Source organism: Neoarius graeffei, chromosome 8 (genome assembly GCF_027579695.1).
Source record: "Neoarius graeffei isolate fNeoGra1 chromosome 8, fNeoGra1.pri, whole genome shotgun sequence".
NCBI lineage: Eukaryota > Metazoa > Chordata > Actinopteri > Siluriformes > Ariidae > Neoarius > Neoarius graeffei.
Window position 1 is genome coordinate 54,710,036 of NC_083576.1, and position 7,493 is coordinate 54,717,528.

General features: G+C 37.6%; 1 long non-coding RNA gene across 1 annotated transcript; it reads left to right on the forward strand.

Annotated features, from left to right (window-relative positions):
* Positions 1–4,592: 4,592 nt before the first annotated feature.
* Positions 4,593–7,078, forward strand: LOC132890169 (uncharacterized). Its single transcript, XR_009655162.1, has 3 exons — positions 4,593–4,724; positions 6,012–6,063; positions 6,762–7,078. It is a non-coding gene; the product is annotated as an uncharacterized LOC132890169 (long non-coding RNA).
* The last annotated feature ends 415 nt before the right edge of the window (positions 7,079–7,493 follow it).

Genomic DNA, 7,493 nt, shown 5'->3' on the forward strand with positions numbered 1-7,493 from the left:
AATGCGATCATCATTTCCATTAAGTTTACAACTTACCATGTTCGATTTGAGACGACCCTGTCAAAATTCACTTACCATGCAAGTACGTACATAGTGTGCACAGCGTACTGCATGGAAGTGTACTAATGGAAGTATGCAAATTGAGATACCGTGTACATCACCTTTCTAAATGAGCTAAAAATATGCTTCATGTTTGTTTCATGGATGCATGACCACCGCATGATGTATTTAATAATAAAAATAATCTTCTCTTCCATACACCAGGGGTTCTGCATCCTGTGATAACTTTAACAGATGCCCCTCAGCAAAGACTAATTTTATAAACATATTCAAGCTTGTCAAATACTTATAGCAAACGTGTTCAACAACATTTGGACTATTTATCGTTGCTATAAAGTTTCCATATAAATAAATCCATATAAATAAAGTATATCAAGTAAAATGTCCACTGATAGAACAAATTAGATCTATTTCAAGTACTATTCAATTCAAGTGACCAGTCCTGGGAAAAAAGAAAAAAAAAAGCCCTTGACTATGGTTTATTGCCCCCTGTGAGTCTCTGGACCAAACTTTGAGAAGCTCTGCGATACAAAATACATCTCAGTTCAGCAGTACTGCCTTGCAGACCGACATTCACATCTCCACTCCAGGGTGTACAAGAGTAACATATTTTGTTGGGGGTGCTGCAGGTTGATGTTGTTTCTGAAGGATACTCCATTCTCTCCAGTTGTGCTACATATACTATAAGTGTCAATTATATTACACTCCATATAAAAGCCAGTCATGGAGGCTGAAGAGCCTGTTCTATAGACCTGTGCATTAATATATCCATTCACGCCCATTGTCTTTCAATCTCTCTCTCTCTCTCTCTCTCTCTCTCTCTTTGTTAGGTGCCACTGGACCGAGACTGCTCCAGGCACCGATAGAAATTCAGTTCCAACCCTAATGATATAGTTCACTGGTCGAATTAAGCATGGTAGATTTAGTATCATTAAAACAAGCATCTTTGGGAAGGAACGGAATCAGGATTAAATGAAGGGTAAGTGAGAATGATTCCCTATCCATCTGTGAAGAATGGGAAAAGAACTGCAGGCCTTCCCCAAATCAGACCACATTAGTTCACACTCCAATAAAATAAGAACTAAGAGAATGAAGAGAGCCACACACAATATACAGTATAAGATACAAGAATACCTAAGTTAGAATTTGACAAAGGGAATATCTTTATTTTTTCCATGGTACAGAGGTTCCTCTACATTGTTTTAAATTATATATATAATATATCCTATATATCCATCCATCCATTATCTATGGCCGCTTATATATATATATATATATATATATATATATATATATATATATATATATATAATTTATTTATTCTTGGTACACACCTAAAATTCATCTTTCAAAAAGATGGAAAGATTTCATTTCAAAAGATAAACTACTCACTCATTCTCAATGGTTTTTTTTCTTATTTCACCACACAAAGTCTAAAAATCAAATATTCATTTGACTATTCACTCCAAATATGAAAACAGCCCACTGCAGTACATTTCTATGTGAACAGTCGACCCTGAAGTACATGCAGGCTATTCTACGGATTTGAATTTGTAACCTTATTCAGTCAAGGATCACATTAACGCAGAAATTGTGCTTTTTTACACACAAAAATGCCAAAAAATGCATGTTCAGAATTTTAATGTGTCCTGGGATACAGGGCTCCTACTTGAAGAATTTTTCCCAATTGCCTTGGCAAATCTGTCAGATTATGTTGTTTAACAAACAAAGCAAAAGCAAGCAGAACGAAAAGGTCACAACATCATGGTTGCCATATAGAGGACGATGATGTCATTGCAACTGCGGATTTGTTTATGCAGCCACATTGCCGAGCAAGCTTTCTGTTTGACATCGACCGGCATAAGTTTATGTAAGTGATTGTAAGCTCAATTTAGTAAACATCTACAGATAAATGTGTAGAAGTTACATTGAAAAGAACAATTCCAGAGACCTGTAGTGGTTTTGGATGTAATAACAGACGTGGAGATAAGCCTAGTGTAACTTTTCACTGCTTTCCGGCAAACCCAGAAAGACGAGAAAAATGACAAGCTGCAGTTAAACAGGAAGACTGGATGCCAAACAAAAGATTTCTGTGTGTGTGGAGAACATTTTATATCAGGTTAGTGTGAAAGCTCTGTGCAACATTAAAATGTAGATCTGGATGTGGACTTTGGATATGATATATTTTATTAGACCGGCATGTATGAAACCTGCCTCGAAATATTAGTAGGCATCTGTACTTTTGTAAGTCTTGAGCATCTCCAGTGTATTAGCAGTACCAAATACTAAATAGTTCAAGATGTCATAGTGTCCCAAATCCAGCAGCTGGTTTGCCGTACACTTTTCAAGTGGAATAAATACATTTGTGGGTAAATTAAGAAGAACAAGCCTTGATTTTTTTTTTTTTTGTCACATGTAAACTCAAGCACAGCGAAATTCCTCCTCTGCACTTAATCTATCTGAAGCTGTGCATGCGCAAACACACACACACACACAGAGCGAGAGAGAGAGCAGTGGGCAGAATATGGCGAATGCTGCGTGAAAAAGAAAAATCTGTGACATCAGTGAAAGACCTCTATATTCTATTCCAGGTTAACCACTCGCAAAGAATGTAAACCTAAAGTATTTGGGACCCACAAAAAATGCCAGGGACCCCAATTTGTCCAGTCATGTGGGTCCCTGGACCCAGAATGAAAATTTCTAGCGGCATCCTTGCCTGTTTTCTTAAAAATTAAGATAAAAATGGGATCGGCATATGTTTAAATAAATCTGGGGTGACTTTAATGTTCCTAAATTGCTGCACCTGGAAAATCCTGCTGATTTTTTCAGCCTTCATTAATCGTTGGTTATCAGGCCTCCCTGATCATCACCCTCTTGCTATTTTTAAAAAGCATGTAGAGTTCCACATTAGCATCAGGCACTAACAGCAATCTGCAATTTACCCTTCACTCTACAACCCAGTAATTGCAGATACAGATTTGGGTCATTCAAGATTGCTCATTAAGATGAACTTTCACTAAAATTAACCTGAAATTATTTTGACACTAGTTTTAAAACCAAAACTGTTTCAACATCTTTGTACGCAACGTACGCAGGCTCACGAGATGAGCAAAACAGGCCACTCCTAATAATTTCTGTGGACCACATGTGATGTCCTATTTTTCTGTCCTCCTCTAAGCACAACTGGAAATTATGACAATGGAGATTTAACCTTGACTGGGAACTTGAGAGAGGCCTGACTGCATGAGTGTGAAAGTATTTGACCCGTAGCTATTAGAATGAGGTGGACACTACAGGGACCTCCATTGTCCCAAATCAGTGCAATCTAGTCCTATAGTGGAAAACAAATGTGCGTGCCTCTTTTGAACACTGTAATATCCAAATGATACGTTAGAGAATATTTCAGCCCACAAGTCCAATGAAATCACATCAAAACTCCATAACATGAGTCCCTACTGAAGTAAACCAACATCAGCAGTTCGCTGGTAACAATGTGTACAACGGCTTTAGTGATTTAAAGTGTTTTAAAAGCAGTTATTTTGATCATACCAGTGGAGTGCTAGAACAAGTGGTTCTAACAGTAAAAGTACTACTGCAAGTCTGAGCAACACATATTGATGGAAATGGTTACAAAATGCCTCCTTTCCCCTCCACATGGGGGTTGGATTTTTTATGGTCATTGCACACCCACCAGTCACAGGAGTGCATTAGTGTGCCACTAGAGCCTGCAGGCAATAGTGCTTTTTTATTTGTTTATAATGTCAAAGCATTCCATAAATGGCTGAGGCTGTGGCGTAAATTGTGCATACTTACATTTAGGCAATTGACAAAAGCTCGTTACAACAAAACAGGGCCTCGATTCATTCGGAATGGACAGAAAATCCAATGTCGGGAGAGGTGCAGGAAGGGGGAGGCTGAGGCCAAGGGAACGAGGCACTTAAGGCCGACGCTGCAAAGGTAAATTGAAAAAGAAAACGAGGATTGAATGTTCTGTGCTAGGTTTCTCGCATTACAAGAGCAAAACACAGGTAAAATGAGACTATATATTCGTGCTGAAAGGGAGGAGGATTAGAATACAATAAATGTTAAAATACATTTTTCACAAATCGCCAGCACTTTCAATATTAACCTCTGTTATTACTCAAGGTGATAATGCATTGGGCAGCAAATATATGTTTGTACAAAATGCTTCATTTTCCTTATTTAATCATTTCATTTTTGTATCACGTTCTGTCGATGGGGTTGATGACTCAACAATGGCCAACAAAGATATTATTAACTCTGTTACAGTTTTGTTTCTTTTTTATAGACAACGTGATTATCTGAGAGATGAAGCAAGACTAGTGATTGTGTCAGAGTGTAATATCAGCATAATCAGCTGAAGCGCTATGGTCTGCACATACAAAGCCTAAGATCTTCTTCCTTAACCATCTGTCATTTTCACTCTGTTTGTTCCAGACGTCACACACATCTGTTACTATGATCTCTCTCATCTGTCTCAATATATCAGCATATTCCAGTGATACTTAATTTTCTGTGAGTTGTATCAATACGAAGTGGTTTGGAAGTCCTGGAATGAAGTGCCAACAGTTGCAGCTGACAGGGAGAGGTGGAAGCGCTCTGTGAAGGCCTTGTGCCAAAGGCACAAAGCAGATAGGTAACAGGTAACAGAGTTTTATCAATACAGTATCTCCCTACACACTGCTTTTGATGGACTGAAAGCATTTTTCTCTGCTGTTCGTACTGTATATCAGTGGCCGCCTGGGAATACCCTTCAGATTTAGACAGTTTCATATATATATAGGTTTATACACTTAAATTCATCACATTTTAAAATCTTGTAACACTCCAAAATTGCATTTGAATATTTCATTTTGAGTCCTCAGAAAATGCTGCTCTCATCATCATCTTTTCACTCCATCAATCTCTGTTTTACATGTGCCTTTTATTCAAGCTTATAAACATTTTAAAATATTGCCTGCTATTATCTGTGCAATGTGTGTATGTGCTCCTCTCTGTTTTGATGTGATCATGCAGCAGCATCGTGGACATTTTGACAGCTGCTATCTGATTACAAACTGAAGTGTTTAGGCTTATGTCCATTTTGCTGTGATACTGTATGCAACTAATCGAACATATAATCAAACGAATCTCCCAAGTGGCACAACAGTGTATGTCCTATCATTGGGAGATGATGAGTTCAAATTCCAACAATGCCACAGCCATCTGTGGCTGGGAGACAAGACAGCAAAGTTGGCCATCCTTTCTGGGTGGGAAGGATAACATTACTGTCTCTCCCTTGTCAGTCAGAGTGGCACTAACCAATCATGGGTGTCTGTGAACTCATGTATGCAGAAGAGGGTAGATAGCTCTTTCCTTCAAGTGTCAAGCTGAATTGTTACACTGCACGAGTAGCAGTTTGAAAAGATGCGGAGGTTTCATGTGTCCCGGAGAATGCACGTTTGCGCTACCCTCATAGGTGGATATGGGAAAGTTAGCTAGTGACTGGCAATTGGTAAAATCAAATTGAGGGGAAAAAGAAGGCAAGGGGCAGGGGGTGTGGGGTTGGGGGTGATCAAACCATGAAAAAAGCACACTCAACAAGATTTTAGATCTCTTCAGATCGACTGATTTGGGCTGTTTTCCAGAATTCAGCCACACCAGGTTTTCCCAAACTGCCACACATCTATCAAATACAGTGATAAACACACCTATCTAAAACTCCTTTCTCCTTTGCAAATATTTTCTGTCATAATTAGAGACTAACTAGTTGGATAATGTTATGCTAAATGTAAATCTGATGACATTATCTGTCTTTATTGTGGATAATATACATTATGGTTTTTGCAGACAAAATAATGTCTTTTACACAACATCGATCTAATTACCTTTCTAATTTTATCTGGGAACAATGTTGCATACTCACTCTTACTTGTCTTCATCTCCATCAGTGTATCTCCGCTTCACTTTGAGTAAAGGATACAATAAACCAGAGATGAAACGGTATGAAAATTTAATATCACAATTATAGTGACCAAAATTATGAAGGTTATTGGTATTATCGCAGTATTATTAAAATGTGCTGAAAATGTTCAAAAAGCATTCATACACAAACTGAAATCATTTCACCAATCATTTCATGTTCAGTTTTATATTGAAAAATGGCAATAAAATTAGCAACACTATATACATTAACATCACAACATTAGGGCTGCCACTAATTACGATTTTTCTATCTTTTAATCTATTGACTATTTTAACAATTAGTTGATTAATCTAAATGATTAATTTTCCTCCATAAAAATCAAATTGACCATTTCATTTCATTTTAGGCCTATTTTACTTTTACTGTGAGCAAGAGAGAAGGAGGACAAAAAACAATACATCATAAATATTTAACATGTAATAATGAAGACATATTCCTCATGTTCCTTTAACTTACACTTTTAATTATATTGATCACAATTATTCAGATGTTATCTATTGTATTTGTCAAATTCCCTACACAAAGAAATGTGTTTAAAATAATGGCAGAAATAAAATAATTACAAGGTACATGTCCCAACAAGCCCAACACACACACACACACTGGCACCGTCAATCAACATAGAATAAGCCGATGTTCTAGCCTAAACTTTGTCTGTCCCTCTGAGTTACATGTCAATTCTGAGATTGAGATGCTGACCTCTTCTGCTTCTCAGACCTGCTTGATCCATCCTGATGCCCTATGTCTGGCTGGAGTCTCATCACATCGCTCCTGTGGAGGACGGCCCCATGTGGACAGTTGAAAGTCACACTTGGAAGATGCTCTGAACACTTACAGTAATGCTTTTATGGCTGAGGACTACAGTTGACTTGCTAACTTTAGGACTGCAGTTTTGCACTCAAGTTTACATCAATGAAGAGTTATAACATCAACAAAACAGACTTCATGTTAAAACTGTTAAAAATGTTATAATCACGTTGGCTGTTATCACCCAAATGAGTAAGGGTTCCCTTTTGAGGTTTCTTCCTCATGTCGTCTGAAGGAGTTTTTCCTTGCCACTGTTGCCACAGGCTTGCTCATTGGGGATAGATTAGGGATAAAATTAGCTCATGTTAAAGTCATTAAAATTCTATAAAGCTGCTTTGCGACAATGTTTATTGTTAAAAGTGCTATAAAAATAAACTTAACTTAAACATTTCCTCAAACACATTCAATGGAAATTCTAAGGTACAGGAAGATGACATGATGGCTTTCATAATGAGTGTATTTAGCAGCTACAAGGACAAAATATATTAAAAAGCTCTCCTTACAAATGGTAATTTGAGAAACATGAACAGACAGCACATCTTTCCAGGGTGTACCCCAACTATTGCCCAAAGTCAGCTGGGATTGTGGCTCAAGCTTCCCCACAATGGTTCAGCTGTATAGATAATGGATGGATGGATGG